The following is a 21235-nucleotide window of genomic DNA, read 5'->3' on the forward strand; positions in this document are numbered from 1 at the left end:
TTTCTTCCCCTTCTGTTTGGATCCGTCCATGTTTACAAACACGTTTGTTTATTTTATGGACTGTATTTTTTCTTAATGTGAGTTTGTTTCTGTATGTATAGTCCTGCAATATCTTACATCACATAGGCGTTACATAAAAATTTGAAAAGTCAAGCAAAATATTCCGACCTCTACGCATTCGTGAGGACTTTAGATATTATTTGCAAGCAGTTTATTATTAGTTATTAGTCAAATTTATAGAAACATATTATTTCTGCATTTATAAAGTATTATATTGGCCCGCATTGTAATGTAACTTGTGTTTTCCACATACTCCATGTAAAACCAGAGTTTCAAATAGTGTTCGGATAAATGACGGATAAGCAGAATGTACTGCAATGCTCCTTTCTGCAATATAGTCAGGTTATATTACTTTAAAAATCTGAAGAACCTTTATTTAATTCCAACATAAAGTTTCATCCATGATTGATCATTTAAAATCTTTAGTTATTTATGCAATACATAAAAAAAGTCCTAAAAAGAAGTTCAAGCCAAACTCTGAAAATCAGGTGATAATTAAAAATAGGAACTTTCCGTTACATTTTAGAAAAAACCAAAGTACATTTACTTGTATAATGCACCAAATTGTAGGTCGTCATACTCCTATGTTTATACACGCCAGGACCGGAAATGGAAATATGTTTTGCGGAATAGTTCTTTTAGGGCGAAAATGATGCCGATTTATTCTGCACAGCGAATAACCAACTCAGTGTGTGTATAAATTAATCAAAAGAGTTGTGCTATGTAACATTTCATTTTAAACATATTTTTAAGTAAACTATTTTATCAAATCTGGAAGCGCTATTTCTCGAAGTACACATGAAGCTAAATATTACGTCGACGTGACGTCAACATAATATGGTTGTAATGATTTAAGTATTGCTAGTCACATTAGATTATTTCATATTTCACGATTTCAAGTTTTATGAAAATTTAGAAACTGTGATATCGTGAAGTATTAAATCATCAAGTTATTTAATTTGAACTACACGATTTAACATTTTCACAATTTTAGAAATTGGGAAGTCGTGAGCTGTGAAATCGTGAAGTTCATCATAAATCCATACTTCATGATTTCATGGCTTTTCTTTTTAAAAAAGTGTGAAACTGGGAAATGTGAAATAGTAAAATTCAGCATTGCACAATTTCAGGTTCATATAGAAACCACTGGTCTTTGATGCTATAACATAAGTGATAGTTATTGCACAAGTCTTAAATTTAAACGTCGTTATATTCCGTGAACTATTCCAATAAATATTCCCGCCATGCATGTGAAATTGAACAATATTGATAAAATTGTTTTACTTTTAGTATTGTTTTTTTACATATATAACAGTCTCCGGATTTAGTTTGCAAATATACTGTCATTTATTTCATTTTATCTGGAAAACATTGCAATTTAATTGTATCTGAGAGAAAATTCTAACGTTATTTATATCAGTATCACAATGTATGTAAATCATTCATTTTGCATTTTTACAAACACTAGTTTTTGTCTTAACTCTGACGATTCGGGACAACATTTCAAGTATTTCTGCATTTATAAAGTATTATATTGGCCCGCATTGTGATGTAACTTGTGTTTTCCACATACTCCATGGAAAACCAGAGTTTCAAATAGTGTTCGGATAAATGACGGATAAGCAGAATGTACTGCAATGCTCCTTTCTGCAATATAGTCAGGTTATATTACTTTAAAAATTTGAAGAACCTTTATTTAATTCCAACATAAAGTTTCATCCATGATTGATCATTTAAAATCTTTAGTTATTTATGCAATACATAAAAAAGTCCTAAAAAGAAGTTCAAGCCAAACTCTGAAAATCAGGTGATAATTAAAATAGGAACTTTCCGTTACATTTTAGAAAAAACCAAAGTACATTTACTTGTATAATGCACCAAATTGTAGGTCGTCATACTCCTATGTTTATACACGCCAGGACCGGAAATGGTAATATGTTTTGCGGAATAATTCTTTTAGGGCGAAAATGATGCCGATTTATTCTGCACAGCGAATAACCAACTCAGTGTGTGTATAAATTAATCAAAAGAGTTGTGCTATGTAACATTTCATTTTAAACATATTTTTAAGTAAACTATTTTATCAAATCTGGAAGCGCTATTTCTCGAAGTACACATGAAGCTAAATATTACGTCGACGTGACGTCAACATAATATGGTTGTAATGATTTAAGTATTGCTAGTCACATTAGATTATTTCATATTTCACGATTTCAAGTTTTATGAAAATTTAGAAACTGTGATATCGTGAAGTATTAAATCATCAAGTTATTTAATTTGAACTACACGATTTAACATTTTCACAATTTTAGAAATTGGGAAGTCGTGAGCTGTGAAATCGTGAAGTTCATCATAAATCCATACTTCATGATTTCATGGCTTTTCTTTTTAAAAAAGTGTGAAAAAGAAAAAAACGCCCGTGCGATCGAACAATACCTTCTTGATGATTTTAATCAAGTAATTTATTACATAGAATGCTTTTATTAAAAACATGTATGTTATTAATCATTTCTTACCTGAAAAAAAGAGCAAACATTCCCAGTCTATTTCCACACTTCATACAAATATGTAAGTTGTTCCTTACATTTAAAAGTATCCTATTTCCTTTCATTTTATCTAGTTATTTTGCACAACTTCAAATAGTTGTTGTATATAAATATTCTCCGAAATGAACGTCATCAATCATGAATTCTTAGGGACGCGGCCCCTGGTCACTGAAGTTGCTGTTTTAAGTAATATACCGGAAATTATTACGTAATTATTATGCAAATGACAAGATAAAACATAGGTCACCTTGGTAATCAAAACCCTAACATAATTTTAAGGACGTCACCAAATTAGAAAGGATTACAAGCAAATTCGATGAATTGGTGTCCCCCGCCGAAAGGGTTTGTGGTGAGGAATGGCAAAAAATATATCCGGCAAAAAGTTAAAAATGTTACTAAGAAGCAAATGATTTCATTAGTCAAAATCAATTTAACAGAAAACAAATGTTTAATTAAAGAGTACAAAATAAATGTATGATACTTTGATCCTGACTAAAGAATTTATTTTGAATGGAATATGCTTACTGTAATAAGCTTAGCTTTTAAAATTAAATGCAGTTAATTGAAATGTGAGCTTGAAGTTTAACTGGAACAAAATATTTCTTTGAGTGGTTTGGCACCAAGTGTTGCTGTTTAACATGTACATTTGAACTTAAAAGAACAGATGTCTTTAAGAGAACACAATCAAGTAAAATATCTTGAACATGGCTGGGGCAAGGTTGGTGCAGTTATAACTTAACATGCTGAATGTTTGAACATTTAAGAAAAAGGAATGGAAATATATATATATGTTTATTTTTTTAGGGGTGGGGGAGGGGGTTGAACGGGTGAGGAAACAAAATGGGTGAAGTGGGGAAGGGGTTCAGAGGATACATGATCGGTGGTGGGCATAACGGGGTGGAGGAGCGAGGTGGGAGAATGGTACAACTTGCATGTGGAATGTCGATAAATATTCATGTAAGCTTTGAAAAATATATATAAAGTAAGGAATGATTTTTTTTTTTTTTGGGGGGGGGGGGGGGGGGGGGGGGGGGGGGGGGGGGAGGGTGTATGTCCAAGGCAAGTGGGTGACCAGGTGTGGGTGCACAACTTCACATGTTTATAATAAATGTTCATGGAAAAGAATGAAAGAAATTCAATGAAATTGTACCAAATGGTAAGTTTGTTTTGTACAAATATGTAGATTTTTATACAATTAAAGGGCAATAACTCTGAAGTTACAAAAAATCCGAACGAAATTCTGTGTGCTCAACCACATTATGGTGCTCTTAAGTCTATTTAAGTTTCATAGTTCAAGGTCAAATATACCAAAAGTTATGATGCAGAAATTGCCATATATATAGTACCCTAAAGAGTTAACACTAGAACCTTCTAAGGGCCATAACTCTGGTGTTATTTGGGCAATCAGACTGAAACTTGACAGGCCCCATAACCTCATAGTGGTGGACATGTATATGAAGTTTGTTTGAAAAAAATCTAAAATAAGGAATACTTTTTTGGGGGAGTGGGGGTGGGACGGAGGAGGGGTGTGTGACCAAGGTAAGGGGGTGACCAGGTGTTGGTACACAACTGCACATGTTTACAATAAATGTCCATGGAAAAAAAAATGAAAGAAGTTTAATGAAATTCTACCTAATGGTAAGTTTGTTATGTACAAAGCTGTGGATTTTTATACAATTAAAGGGCAATAACTCTGAAGTTACAAAATAAATCCGAACGAAATTGTGTGTACACAACCACATTATGCTCATCCTAATTCTGTTTAAGTTTCATAGTTCTAGGTCAAATATATCAAAAGTTATGATGCAGAAATTGCCATATTTATACGAGTTATCGTAGTACCCTATATAGTTAACAGTAGAAACTTCTAAGGGCCATAACTCTGGTGTTACTGAGGCAATCTGACTTAAACTTGACGGGCCGCATGAACTCATAGTGGTGAACATGTATATGAAGTTTTATATAAATATTTCCACCCAGCTTATTACTGTCAGTTTAAGGATAGAATTTTGGCGACACTATGATTAAAATATTTTAGATAGAAGAAAGCTTGCGTGTTCTTAATCCTTTGCTCTATATTTCCTCTATAATTTGAACATAATGTATCTGGGTCATGTATTTTCGAGAGAGGTTTCCTGATATCAAAATTAAAATGCTGTGACTTCGAATCTACGTTTGATACTTAATTGAGATTTGTTACGGAAGAAAAATCCAACTACTTTGCATTTCTAACAAAATGTCAAAAAAATCCACAATTAAATTTAACAAGAAATATCTTTAAAAATGATGGTCGGCGAATTGTAATAAAGAAAGAAGTTTATGAATTTTTTATCTAACATTCATCTTTCATCTAACATTTTTCAAATTGCAAAACTAAACACCACACTTTAACAATTTAAATGGTTCTATTTTAATTTTTCGCAAAGGTTTCGTAGGGCTGCAATTTTGTTTCGTTTATCCTTAGACGAATTATTACAGCAGTAGTTTGATGAAGATTCATGAAGCGGTTCATGAGAAGAGGTCATTAAACGTGTTTATATTTTTAGCTAAATTGGTCCCTATCCCCATTTGTAACAAAATAGCAGGAGACCCTACGATATTGTTACACATCGAGTTTGATAAAAATCCATTACATTTTAGTGGTAAATGCGAAGAAAGGCATATCTACATTTAGCTATAGTAGTCCCTAATAGGGCCCAGGTTCATATATATATAAATTTGGAAGAGGACCTTATAATGATGCTCCAGACCAAGTAAGACAAAGATCCACCAAGCTGTTCATGAGACGTTGTATAAAGACATTTCTAGTTTTAGCTCTAGCAGCCCCTAAAAGGGGTTAAATGTACCAGCTGAACAAAGTTGGCTGCGGGCCTGATAAAGATGCTACAAATCAAGTTTGATTAGAACACATGAGAAAAAATCAATTAAAGGATTTTTTTATTTATTATTTTTATTTATTTCTAAAATAGTCCAACTGATCCCGCTTTAACAAATGCATATTCGCTATTCATGAATCTTTGGACAATGACGTCACACCTATAAAAAAGTGAAGGTCAAGCAAAACATACAATTGTAATTATGTCAATATTTTTGTTTCATAAGCAAAGTTTGACCGTAGTCATATCACATAGATAAACTGTATGCAGCGTACATTCATTTCAGTGTAATGAGATTCAGTCATTATATAGCATATATATAATAAAACAGATTTCAACTGAGTTCAATATTTGCATACCATACTAAAGAAAAATATTCATATATAATAAATCAGTTAAATAATTTATAACAAATATATCAAAGCAAACAAGTACTCATTTTAATATGCAATCTGAATAAGGCACAAAAGCAAGAAACCTGTTCATATACAGACGACAATTGTAACAAGGAAAATCTTTTAAAAAGCACTTCTCTACATAAAAGACTCTTATCACACCCTTATTCATGTAATACGCAGACCGTATTCAGCTCTTTCTTTAATTTGATATATGTTGGTATTTGAACAGGCTTTTATCATATTTATTAAACTTACTTATCATTTTGAGATATATTAATATTCTTGCTAAATATACTGAGCCAAAGTTAGCTTTAAAACTGTGAACAGCGTCGCTTATGATAAACGCTTTGTCTACATTTCACTCAGCGTAGCACAATCAACAGAGTGAAAGAAATTGACACTCTCGTCCAATCAGACAGAGTGTTGCATAAATTTTCCATTTTGATAAATTATCTATAATGCGTTATCAAGTAGTTTGATTTGCAAACTGAAGTCACGTGGCATACGTAACGAAAACGAATTTAGACGGCGTCGCCGGAAAACGCTCGCATACCTCTAAGGAATTTTTCATGTAAGAACTGATCCGAAATCACGTGACTAGATCAGATGGTTCTCTTCTTGTCTAATCCTTTATACTAGTATGTAAATGTTCCTTTTCAGATTTGAATTAAGGCAAACATAAAATGTCTACCGCTTTAAGGTATGTGACAAAAGTCACTGGCATTCCACCACGGACTGCATTACAGTGTAAAATTGACAATAGCTAAATTGTAGAAATTACGGATTGGCAATTCTTGACGAAAAATCAGTTGTGTGAATTACAAGTTATCATGCCACTGCTTAGCGAGTTATTCTCTTAAAATCACGGCCTGTAAACACTGGCTTCACCTCTTTTTTGAAGTTGATTTGAAAAAAAAGAGTTAAAGATATGTACAAGGCGGCGCTAAAGACCTGAAGTACACGAGTTCGAAAACTAAACAAGAAGGAATGACAGTGTGTCGATATTTTACTTTCTGTACAAATTTAAGACTTTCTTTCAACGAACGGGCAATGTAGTTCCACTCAGAAATGGTAATACTTTTTATGTACACCGGTCGAGTTGCAGAGAGAAAGTATTCCTTGACCAGAAGACTCAGGACAGGTTCAAACCGAAAGTGGGCATGTGACTATAACTTCGCCTAAATTTACACATTTTAAAGATTTCAAAGTCAGCAGCATTGTTGAAAAGAATGTCTTAATACTATATGTATACTAAGTATAATCATTTCTGAGCGCCCCTTTGATGAAATAATATGTTCAATTTGTTACAGAAAATAAAAAATTAATTTACTCTCTTTATTTGTCTACATTTCTCGTACAGTTCCGGTCATTAGCGCTGCCTCGGAAATATGGTTGACTCTCTTTCATCTCACCCCTCCCCCTCCCCTCCCCCCACCCCAAAACAGGTGGAGCCGGTGTTTACAGGTCGTGAAAATAAGAAACACAAACCGACAGTAAAACTATTCAAACTGACATGGTATGTCGATACTCTCAAACTTAGTGTATATTACTGGATCAAAATTATATACTATATTTTATCAAACATGCTCAACAAAATCAAAACAGAAAAGACATTTCAACGGATACAAAGCCATAATTTCCAAGTGTATGTATGGGTATTGGTTGGCGTAACACTATTAAAAACGTGTCTTAGTCCTGTATCCATGGGTCATGTAACATCAAATTGTAATAATGAAATGAAAGAACTGGCACACAGAAAAGTGCCATTCTAATATTCCAAATTAAATGCAAACACAATTCACCGTGTCCAACCGCTAAAAAGGAGTATGGGTAATTTTAATTTTTATTATACGAAAGTAAAACATATATTAATCACTCTCAATCATTATGCATGAACACAACTCAACATGTGCACTAACGGTCTGACGGATTCCCCGACATATCACCAGATAAATTTCCTTGGGAAGAATTAATGGCAAGTTATGGCCTTTACGCGCGCGCAACGCTCCTTGCCTATCTGGCCCATCAACCGAAGTAAACCATTCAGCCAAAATGCTCAAATGTCTTCATCGTAGTTAATACCTTCCATGAAAAAGTGATTATGCAGACTTTTTATACCGTTCGTTTTAAATCATTATTCATTTTTGTAAGAACCTAGCTAGACCCTTATTATTATTATTGAAAGAGGCTACCAGTTTAGTGTAGCAAATATAATATATCATTTTAGTCGAAGCTGTCTACACTTCAGTTTAGTAGTTTAGTAGCAACATATGGGGCTTACTATTACTAGAGTTGGACCTCAGGCATCTTTTTGATTAGGTTGTTCTTTTGGGTTACCACTACCTCTGACTGTTTCGATAGATAAATTAATTGAATTTAAGTATGTAGATGAAAACAAACACATTGTTAAGCAGTTATTTTCGCAAGGTTATCAAAAGTAATTAAGAAAAGTGCTAAGATTTGTTGGAAAACGCATAGTCACGAGTATTCCGCAATGTTCACATATTGCACTATTACCGTCCATGACAATAATTTCTTAATAGCAGAAAAAAATAATTTTCCTTACTAAAAATTCCAAAACGCTCCATTTTTTTCCTAGATCATGTAACTGGTCCTGTTTCTCAAAGTAACGGTTGGACTTGGGGTACCAGTCTGATTTGAAGCAGTGACATGTTCTACCAGTTATGGGAACGTGGCACCGAAAATGTTTACACTAAGATATTTTGAAAACCAGATTTAACAGACACAATAGTATGTAACGAAGGCCAACGATGACTTGAATGATGCATTTATCAACAGAAATATTCAGCTATTTACCTAAAACAAAGCACTTACACGGGTAGGGAAATTAACCGTGCCTGCGGTACCGTCTGCGTCGATACTTAGTTTCAATTATCGCAGGTACTTCATCAGTGTGACAAATTGAGCAAGATTGGTGAGTGATTTTTTTTCATTTTTGTCATTTTATTACTGGATGGAGCTTGGAACTGCTCTTCATTTGAAATAGGAGTTTTTATTTCACAAAAATATCTACCAAAATGTCAAAAACTTTCGCAATTAAAATTGAAAACGCTCTCACACTTCTATGGATTTTTCAAGTAAGAACTGGTCCGCAATTACGAAAGTTCTCACCCTTGAGACTTTAGATCGTTTATAGACTATTACGTAAATATTCCTTCTTCAGACTAAAAGTAGGTTGATTTGAAATAAGTCAAATATAAAATGTGTATTCTTTTGGATCTGTGGCCACAGTCACAGACATTCCACTGCGAACTGTTTTAGAGTGACAATATCTTCATTGAAGTATTACGGACTACACGCCGCAGAAACTTCGATGTTCCGCAGGTACTTCTAAAAACTTCGAGATAAATGTGGCCCAAAATTAACCAAATTTCCAACAACCCACTCTCGTACGATAATAGATGATATTCACAAACTTTTTTTAATTCATGTGGTTTTCAGATCAATTAGTTTAACAATCAATTTATCTTCACGGGTAACTTTAAAAATCATTTTAGTACCAGATTCTTTTTTGCCAGTTGAAGCAAACTGTCTTCTCTTGAAAAATTCTTCTTCTAGAAATTGCTTCACTGTCCGTTCTATGCTGCTGGAATTGTAGATCGGATGTTTTGTCGTCAAGAAAATTATCATCAGTATCAAGGAACACATTTTGGCATCATTTTCTGTTTTGGTATATTAAAAAATTAATCCCGTCCTCTGGTATTCCCGTAAAAAGGTAGACTAATTGTTGTGATATGCATGACATTACAGATGGACAGACAGAAGACGGAAATTAGTAACTCTAAGGGCCTCCCCTCTAAAATGGATGTTGGAAAACAAAAAAAATGCCATAAAAATTGTTTCAAACCTATGTTGATTTTTGTCTTTAGCTGGCGCAAAATCTACAAAAAGGAGCGGGTAGTGGGCAATAGAAAATTAAAAAATATTTTACTTCATTTCTTGAAAATAGAAGCGCTGTATCTGACGAAAATAACATCATTTTGGTATGGCCCTATTTTCGTATGAGGGTGAGTCTTAGAGATATTGGTTACTTTTAGCTAAATTTATGCTACGATACTTTAATAAATACCTGCAGAACCTCAAGGGGATGCGGCGTCATCGAAGTGCCTGTGGTACTGTAACTTTCAAATTTTGAATTTCTTGGACAGCTCAAATTTCATTTATAGATATAGTTTACGACAGAAGTGACGGCACATTTTGGGTCAGCGGGAAGAAATGAATCCAACCAGTCGCTGATGTGGAAAATTTCACGTTTCCTTCACAACTTATTTTTTCCTAGCATTTCTAGGACATGGATCAGTTGCCACTAAATTTAGCATGAATGTATAATTAAGATAGAACTACACCCGCTATATTCCCAAATTTTCAAATAATGTGTTTCATGCAATTACAAAAATTTAAAAAATAAGAAACACGCACACACCGATTTCGCTAATTTTGTTTGTCAACATTGGAGCGGTACTGGAATCAAAGTACCTTCATTCCTTATCGGCGCAGACGATACCACAGGCACAGTTTAGTAACCGTGACTTAGCAATATGCATTTGACATAGTGTTGTTTCGCATTTCGAAATTAACAAGTAGTATTTATTTTTGACGGTTCAACTATTTTAATATCGCATTTTAAGTTGAGAGTGAATTTAAGTTGGGTTGATTTATCGATATGTTTCCATTTATTTATGAAATAACTTTTAGTTCCTTGTGCCGAGTGAAGAATTTAAATTCAGACCTAACTGTTCGGATCTCTATGATCATGGGCAAAACTCTAAAGAAACATACGTTAGATTTTTACTTTTTTCACCGTTTACAACTGTGAAAAGTAGCATTAAAGTTTAATGTTTAAAAACATTCTGTGATTTTTTGCATAGTCTCATCTACATAACTTCTACATTTTAGAAAAAAGATTGAATCAACAGCGCAGAATTACTTAAATATAATTTCAGTACTTGTTTTGTAAATTGGTCTTATAATGATAATGATACTGACGTATAAATATAAACATGACGTTTTTAATACATTGTTGAGAATTTTATTTACTAATAAGATCAACACCAACACGATATTTACAAATATAGTTTTATTTTATTCTGTCGACTTTTCGATGCTTTTTTTTTATTCAAGATTAACAAATTGACTTGCTATAGCGGTTTGACATTGTAGATTTTTGCCACGGACACCTGCCATGGCAGATGTTTGTCAGGACAAGTTTGCAATGGCAGGTTCTTGCCGTGGCAGATTTTTGTCATGGCAGTTCTTTGCTATAACAAAATTAAAAAAAAAGTCAGTAACTGGTATAAAAAATTCTACCTAAACATAATGTCCAAAAAGAAAAACATGCTTTAAATAACATTATACTAACTTTCAAAAGGATTGTACATATAACAATTTTAAACAGTTTTCATTTTCATAAAGTGCGTATAAATACAGGCTGAAATTGCCAAATACTGGCGTGGCAAAAAGAAACGGGCAGCTATCATAAATCAAATTCATAGTTATAAATTCATCATCCTGAATGGGAGGATGAACCTAATCAAAAATTTCACGTCCAAAAAAAAAAATATAAATAAATAAAATAAGAAAAATAAGCAACTCCAATTCTAAAACAAATAATGGAATATATGTATTAAAAGGAAATGCTGATATTTTATTGAAACATAATGTCACACTATTCAGGTTTTCATTTTGGCCAATCCTCCTACGACGATTTACACCCATTAAAAATGGCAGGTTTTCAACCTTGTGTGAGAATTGTCGTCCACATCGCTAAGACAAAAAAAGTCGATTTCAGGGGACACAACAGCTGTGTGGTAAAGGTGTATCATCGATACTGCTGATTTGATGCCATTTAGTTTATTGCTATTATGTACTGTCACCTAGATGACCGGCGTGTTATTTCAATTTAAAAACATGTAATAAAACTAGAGTGTTTTTTCATAAGAAATTAAGCAAGTTGCAATTAAATGGCGTGAAACTTCAGTTACGAACTATAATGAAAGAAGTGATATTTCAATTTCTAATCAGAAATAAACAAGTTTTTTTTTTAAAGCTTTTAAAATAGTTACTTGAATCATAGTAATATTTTACCTTTTTGTAATAATATAATTTACTTTTTAAAGAAAAAAAGGAACAATACTTAGAAACATATTAGAAATAAAAATATTTCATTGCTTTCAAGAACTTCTACGTTTTTTTATGTAAGAACAATGTACATTTTAGCATTTTTGTTCAACATATATTCTTCTCACTTTGAGGCTTACGGTTAGCTTGATTGGTAATTTCAGCCTTCTACCGATGCAATCTTTACTTAGGAAATAAATGATACTGGTACTCATCCATTTGTTATTACATATGACAATTACTAATTAATAATTATAAATAAATATTTTGATTTAAAATTTTTAGCAAAATTCAGGTAAATGGTAAGGTTGGAGAAAACCATCATCGAGAAAAAAAAAACTCTGACGGGAGACCGACTTGGAAATCGTTCCTAGAATTCATTGTTTATGTTATGTTAAAGAAAATGTCAAATTATCTTCCACGAGAACCCTACTTTTGTTACATATCAACAAATCAAGGAAATAAGTAGTAAAGTTTGAGAAATTCCGGATTTGCAAACTTAATCCAGAGACTGTTATTCCTAAACGCGCAGCTATTATATATGGAATGTTTTGTAACCTGACATCGTGAAAACGTGTTTTAAACGTCCCATTTAAAACATGCATATCATAACATTTCAAAGATTGCATTCTATTTACTACTAAACGATTAAAAAAACACTAAAATGTCATACCCCGAAATCCTGAAAATAAGCCGCGGCTTATTTTAAATTTTCGTAAGGATTCAGTGGTTTATTAACGAGACCGGCTTGTTTTCGAGTCCGGCTATCTTTTGAGTGCATGTATTCGGTAACGGTTTAAAAACCGGCATATGTTCGAGTACCAAAAAACTGCAGATACGGATGTTATATTTTTTGCTTTTAGTAAAAAGCAGCGACGTCGGTAAATACTTATACTTCTGACATGCCTGTTTTGTTACAATTTCTTAATGAAAATAATCCAATGCTAACAGACAAATACACCTATGACTTAATCGCCCAAAGGGTATGAATAACTTACACAATACGTGATAAACGCCGCATTGTGTTTTCAAGTTAGATGCCTTAACAAGATCATCGATACTATTCTGATAGAAAAAAGTGGACGGCTTAGTTTTGAATGCAGCTAATTTATGGGCCCTTTTTGTCTGTAGAGAAATTGTGGCTTATTTTCGAGACCGGCTTATTTTTAAAACCGGCTTATTTTCGGGCTTTCCGGGTATTCTTCTCTTAAGCATTCTAAACAAGATTAACAACAGTCACGCCACATAAATCACAAAAAAGATTTACATTAGGACACCGTATCAAAGCTGCAAGTTCTAAACAGACAATTTGAATCTATGTAAAGCAATAAGACTACACTTAAACGTGCCTTCTACTCAAGGGCATGTTTGACTCTGATAAAATGTCACCACCTGAAATCAACAGAGTTTTCAGAGGATTCTTGACAACACTATCAGTGCCAACGACATAGAGAATCTCTCGGTCTTTGTCAACATCAATCCCAAAAAAGCGAGCGGTCCAGATAAGTTTAAGTCAATAATATCAAACAGTTTACCTCATGAACTTTAACATATATTAGAAATCTTCTTTCAAAAGTCAATTGATGAGGGAGTCATACTACAACAGTAGAACACTGCGACAGGTGAAATCCAGCAAATGATAGACCTATATCTCTGACATGTATTCTCTGCAAAGTCCTTGAGCACTTCGTCCTCTTCAATCATTAACCCTTTTACCAACCAAGGCATTCTGTTTCATTTTCAACATAGTGTTTATGACCCTACTTATAATGAGAATAAATGATCTTCTCTTAACGTTTTAAAATCTATATCTGTTGCACAGGTGGTCAAACGTTTATATAAGTCATAAGCTTCCTAGATAATATGCTTCAGTCAGTAGTGTTAGATGGATCCTGTTCCGATTCAATACCGGATTCCTCTTGAGTTTCCCAGGGGTCTGATATCATTTTTCTCTGCTTTCTATCCTATATAAATAGCCTCCTTTGAGACGTCCAATCAGAATTCAGTCTAATTTCAGCTGGATCTGTTATCTATCTGACCCTTAAATCCAGTAATCAACCAAAGATCCTTCAAAACGACTTGAATATCCTAGATAATAGGGTGTTGGATTAGGATATAAAATTTAACACATCCAAATGAAGTTATCCACTTGATAAGAAAGATAGATCCTTTACTATCAGCATATTCCCTTCATTGTACAATTATTGAATAGTTCACATCGGCCGGATATATATATATATATACCTGGACGTAGATACATAAAACGACCTATCATGGGCCGAGCACAACCATAGGTCAACAAAAAGGTTACCAATCTAAGAAAATCTAACGTAGAGTCCATGACTAAACAGACCCTTGTTCGGCCACAACGGGAATATGCATCTGAAGACTTGTCTCCCTCTTACAAATTCAAATTGAACCAATCAAATCTCCTGGATGTCTCAGAAGAAACATATTAGAATAAAATATGAATCCCTAATGTCCCTGGCTTACCAGACCCAAATCCAGCAACAATTAGAATGTGCATCTTAAGTCTGGTCTAACTCAAATTAAACAAGTAGAATCTGTTCAAAGAAGATCAACACGGCTTCAGACTGACTTCAGATACACATCCACTTTAAAACATATGTTAAAGTCACTGAATTGGTGCCGACTCAGTGTTTGTCACATTGACTGGAGGTTTCCCATGATGTTTAAGAAAATCAATGAACAAGTCCTACATAGTGTTACCTCACCCAATTAGAAAAAGCCTCACGACATGCCATCTGCAGACTTGGAGCTTAATTCCAGCCTCAACAACGTTCTACACATGATCTTTTTTTTCTCAGAAAGTTTACTGCTGGAGCAGCCTCCCTCGTGATATTCCGTCCTTTCAAACACCCGAACAATTCAGTATGACAGGCAACCATATTGACCATCTCACGCTCTAATCCAGCTGGCACACTGTTTTTACTTACATTGAAAATAACATATTTTCTTTTATTTTCAGTGGCTTGACGCGCCAACTTTTCAAGTTCGACAGAAGTCTGTGGATAGACGGATAGACAACAGATCCAAATGATTCCGTAGACGAGTCGCAACCGTACTGTAGCTGTCAGAATAAGCAAGTTAAAGTATGGACATATAGAGGAAAATGATAGATGAAGTATTGATGTCAACGAACGCTGATATATCAGATCTGATGATCATATATGGGCCCCGGTACAGGGAACTGTACATTTGAGTATTGATGGTGAGGCAGGTTAATATAGTCACTTCCGATAACCATATATTGGGCACTCCTTCAGCCCAAGTACATGAAACTGTACACGTAAGGAAAGTTGATATCATATTCAATGATGAAATATTCTGCCCTTTTCAAGCCCCGGCACATAAAACTGTACACATGAAGTACTGAGGTAAACACATCTGATTATGATATATAGCCGTGCTCCAGTTCCCGTAAATTTATCGTGAAGTTATGATAACAATGAAAGTTGGTATCATCAAATCTGATATCAAATATTAGGCTCTGCTCCAAGCCCGATACATGAAACTGTACACGTGAAATAAAAATGGTAAGGCCTAAAACAATTGTGTGATTAGGGTTACGGCCAAGAAATCACTAGGTCGGTTTTTCAACAAGAATAGGTAATGTCATCACATCTGATGATGTTATATATTGTACCTACCTAGAAATTGTAGACCTGAAGTATGACAAGGAAAGTTGATATCATCCAAACTGATGGTCATATATGCACACGTGAAGAATCAACGGCAAAGAATGTTAATGCCACCACATCTGATGAATATAAATGTGGCCCTCATCAAGCCCGGTTCAAAAAACCTGTACGCATGATCTGATGACAAGGAAAGTTGACATCATCACCTCTGATGATCAAATGTCGAATCCTCCTCAAGCCCAGATATATGAAATTCTACAAATAAAGTATCGATTGCAAAGAAAACTGATGTCATCACATTTGATGATGATATATTGGGGCCTCCTCTAATCCTGGTGCACTATGCAACTGAAGTACTGATGACAAAAATAGTTGATGATCGTTTATTGGATCCCCACCACCCACAGTACATGAAACTGTACACGTGAAATACTGATGACATGACAGATTGTTATCATTACATCTGACGATCATTTATTGGGCCCTCCTCCATCCTTCCCTAGTCCATAAAACTGTACATTTGAAATAATGAGGGCTAGAAAGGTTGATATCATTACATCTGACGCTCATTTATTGGGCCATCCTCCATCCATCCCTAGTGTATGAAACTGTACACATGAAATACTGAGGCTGAGGGTAAGTAAGGTTGATCTCATTACATCGGATGATCATTTATTGGGCCCTCCTCCATCCATCCCTAGTACATGAAACTGTACACATGAAACACTGAGGGCAAGAAAGGTTGATCTCATTACATCCCATGTTCATTTATCGGGTCATCCTCCATCCATAACTAGTACATGAAACTGTACACGTGAAATACTGATGGCATGATAGGTTGATATCATTATATCTGATGATCATTTATTAGGCACTCCATCCATCCCTAGTACATGAAACTGTTTACTTCACGTGAAATACTGAGGGCTAGAAAGGTTGATATCATTACATCTGAAGATCATTTATTGGGCCCTCCTCCATTCATCCCTAGTACATGAAACTGTACACGTGAAATACTGATGGCATGACAGATTGATATCATTACATCTGACGATCATTTGATGGGCCCTCCTCCATGCATCCCTAGTCCATAAAACTGTACATTTGAAATAATGAGGGCTAGAAAGGTTGATATCATTACATCTGACGCTCATTTATTGGGCCATCCTCCATCCATCCCTAGTGTATGAAACTGTACACATGAAATACTGAGGGTAAGTAAGGTTGATCTCATTACATCTGATGATCATTTATTGGGCCCTTCTCCATCCATCCCTAGTACATGAAACTGTACACATGAAACACTGAGGGCAAGAAAGGTTGATCTCATTACATCCCATGTTCATTTATCGGGTCATCCTCCATCCATAACTAGTACATGAAACTGTACACGTGAAATACTGATGGCATGATAGGTTGATATCATTATATCTGATGATCATTTATTAGGCACTCCATCCATCCCTAGTACATGAAACTGTTTACTTCACGTGAAATACTGAGGGCTAGAAAGGTTGATATCATTACATCTGAAGATCATTTATTGGGCCCTCCTCCATCCATCCCTAGTACATGAAACTGTTCACGTGAAATACTGAGGGCAAGAAAGGTTGATCTCATTAAGTATATAATCATTTGATGTGCCCTTCTCCAGCCCCTGTACATTAAATTATACACGTGAAATATTCATAGCAAGGAAAAATGATATCATTACATTTGCTGGACTATTTCCCAATCTAAGTAAGGAAATTTGACAATGCTAAAATCTAAGTGATCTCTTTTATCATAAATTTCAATTTTATTACCACATTTATTTTACTCTTTTATTTAAATTATACATTTGAAACAAGGTATATATATATTGATAGTTTCAAACGGAAGAAAAACTTATATAAGAAAGATATGAAACAGAAGAGTTAATGGAGATCCTTCATAAAGTTTAACACTAATCGTAAACAAAACAAACAAAAAAAGAGAATACTTACATCATACTTAAAGTTCATAATATTTTGAAACGGCTCTTGAGCTAATGATGAAGAGACATTAAATACAAAGTACATAATATACATAAATATTGGAAGAAATCTAGTGTTACTCTTCATATCAATGTGGAAAATAAAGACACAAGAACACGTAGGAAGAAACAAACAGTTTTGAAAATATTGAGCAAATATTGTAAAAGCACATATTTTCGCTGTATCAAAATGTAGCAAATTTGAAATAATGAATAAAAATTATGTTCGCGAGGTTTTACATTCGTGAGACTGAAAACGTTACTGTGCTTTTATTCAGCTTTTTAAAATGTTTTTGTCCGAAAAACATACACAATGTAATTTTTAGATATATGGGTTAAACTGTTAATACTGGGGCCGTATTCATAAAGCATCTTAAGTATAAATTTTAACTTAAGTTTAAGATTTTACTTAAGTTTGTGGTGATTTCAACTTAAGTCTAAGTAAAAACTTAAGTTCTAGTCATAAAACAGCTAAAACTTAAGATACGTAAGAAATGACTTAAGTCAGAAAATAAAATAACGTGGTTAGTACGATTAAAGTGTTGTTTTCAGATAAAAGCATTTTAAACATAATTGTGCATGTTGTATCTGTCTGAAATTAATGTTGCTTTTTTAATATTTTCGTCCACAATAAAAAACAAGAATTACTTATTAAGTTGTTTTATGAATAACAAATATACTTTAGTAAAATAAATTTCTAACCTAAGTAATACTTAAGTAAATAATCAATTTCTTATACTTATACTTAAGATGCTTTATGAATACGGCCCCTGAACTATGATTCTAGAATCCTAAAGGAAATACAGTAACAGTAGTAAATAAACGTTTCTTTTATTTTCTAAATAAGATTCACAATCTTCTGAGAGTTGTCACACATATCAAGGCCTGTTTTGAGAAATAATTATTAGCCAGTCTTATGTAAATAAATGACCTATAAAGTACAAGAAACACCAAGAAAAGTAAAGGTCATGTATCTTCTGAGAGATACTTTCTTCTGACAAGTCAACACTATGGAGATGTGTCAAATGGACTACTGATGCGTCTGATGTTATGCGCTGTGTGTTGTGTTCTTGTCACTTTCCGCTATCAGCCTCTGCCGCTGGCTAGCCTTTCGGGCAAAAAGGAAGCCGAGTGCTTAAGTCTTCCCTGCTGGTACATTGCCTCTCTGTAGACAAGCCCTATGCAGTGCCTTCTCGTGGCGACACATGGATATGGAGCACCCTGCGGTCACAGGCAGAACTGTATAGTTTTCGGAGGAGGTGTGCCCCCAAGGCCCACTGCTGCATGGATATATCCCTGATACCCATGAACAATTCCCCTGTGATTCCAGGATAGGTCTTTTGGCTGGAATATAACGGAGAGGTAACCCCGACATAAAACCTGGAGAGCTGAAGTGAGATGTACCAGGCAAGTCGGCGCTCTCTAACAAACCATGGTACAGTGCACTTACATCATGACTGTATAATTATCTAAGTTTAGTTGTGATGGCACCGGTTCTTTGAGATCCTTCCAGGCAGAATTAGTGCCGGGCTCTGAACCTCGACAGAGGTCACCTCATACTACTGCAGGTAATTCACATTGCCCTAGAGCCAGAAGGCGAGGGAGGAAATCTACTGGCCACTTGGGAACATAAAAGACGCCAATGCAACCTTTCAAGGTTATGCATTGGAATGCAGAAGGACTCCTCAATACGAAAATGGACTTAGAGAACAGCTTGTTTGATAAGGACATTCAGGTCTGCTGCATCCAATAGGCTACCAGTGCTTCCGTTGTGAAAGGTTGGGTAGGAGCAAGGGAGGAATCCCATAACTGGTGAGAAACAATATCGCAGCAACTCAGATCACCGTGCACATGGATGACTCCGAGTATCAGACGATATACCTAAATTTAGAGATGTGAAGTTAAATGTTGTCAAGCTCTACTCTCCAAATGACAAACCTCTATCCCTTGACACGATCCCAGTGCAGGACTCAAACTTCTTAATTATTGGCGACTTCAACAGCCACTCACAGAGCTGGTGATATGATCACACAGACAGGCGTGGAGAAGAGATAGAGTCTTGGAAGGATGATTTCAATCTGTTGCTGATCAACAACTCCGACGATCAGGACTCTTTCTATTCCAGACGTTGGCACACCACTTTCACTCCTGATCTTGGTTTCTGCACCGAAGACATCCACAAGAATATTGCAAAAGAAGTAGGCCAGCAACCATCCTGTTTACCTCACCTTGCAGTACTACAAAAAGGCTGAATGGAAAAGTTTCTGAGAGCCAAGATCCAGGCCAGAAGAGAGAGCTTGAAAGTAAAAGCCGCCTCACTCAATTTAGAAAGAAAGATCTCTGGAAACTTACATGGCAATTGAATGATGAAGGTGGATGCGAAAAAGGCACTACATCTGCAATTAAAAATGATTCTCTGCTGACTGGTAAACACCAATCAAGGCCATGGAAGAAACTAATGTCATTTCTCCACTTGCCAAGAGAAGAGAATCCAAAAGCCTAGTACAAACCAGCAAATACCAGTACCTGCCAGACCATCTCATGAAAGCCAAACTTCAAGGGCTACAAAAAATCGTTTAAAAAGAGGCAGCTTTGTGCATGAAGCCAGGAAGCTCAAAATAACTTTGCAGGGCATCATGGACAACCAACTACTCCTTTCGCTGTTCTACCAGAACCGTGGAAAAATGCCAATCAAACCTGACTATACACACCATTGTTCCTGGTCTTCCCCTGGTACTTCAGATGAAACGGCCGAACTATCCTTTACACAGGCCATGATCCAAAACACATACCCGTAAAAGACGTAGACACTGGTGTACACAGACGGCTCAGCCTCAGCTGCAATAGAAGACGCAGGAGCTGTCATCTTCTTACAGCATACCTCGGGAAGATCAGAAGGAAATAGTATTCCGACCTGAATGCACTGTACCAACTATAGAGCAGAGGTTGAGGCCATCAAACAGACTAATAAACTCATTGAGGAGTCTCCAGAGAACTGTCCCAACGTGGTTATCTTCACAGATGCTCTATCAGTTCTCCAAGCACTGGAAAATTCGAAAACTAACATCCATCTCCAGTGCACGTTTTAGCCTATGCAAAACAAGAGTTTTGTCCTTACAATGGATACCTGCACACTGTAGTGTACATGGAAATGAGAATGCAGACAGATAAACCAAGCTTGGAGCTACAGATAACCAGCCACAAAATGCCATTACTCACAAAGAGAAAGTAACAATGATCAAAGCACTGACAAAGCCAAGGCCAATCAAGACTACCACCTACTAGACAGATGGGAACAAGGCATCATCTTTAGGCTTCGCACAGGACATAACAGGTTAAATGCCCACATGTGCACAAAGGTTAAATTTTCTCCTCAGATGTGCCCCTCTGACCTGAAACCGCAAGCCTCTGAGCACATTCTGCAGAGATGTCTACATCTGGAGAACAAAAAAAAAATGTGTGGCCAAACAGCACTCCAATGAGAATCGAAGGGCATGGCAGAATGAAGGACCTGAAGAAGACGGCATCCTTCATCGCTGGA

At 35.2% G+C, this 21235-nt stretch overlaps 1 protein-coding gene across 1 annotated transcript in view; it reads right to left on the reverse strand.

Annotated features, from left to right (window-relative positions):
• The window catches only part of LOC123542409 (uncharacterized), a 65795-nt gene that overhangs the window by 20473 nt on the left and 24087 nt on the right, over nt 1–21235 (reverse strand). The window lies entirely within an intron of this gene.

The sequence above is a fragment of the Mercenaria mercenaria genome, chromosome 19 (genome assembly GCF_021730395.1).
Source record: "Mercenaria mercenaria strain notata chromosome 19, MADL_Memer_1, whole genome shotgun sequence".
Taxonomy (NCBI): domain Eukaryota; kingdom Metazoa; phylum Mollusca; class Bivalvia; order Venerida; family Veneridae; genus Mercenaria; species Mercenaria mercenaria.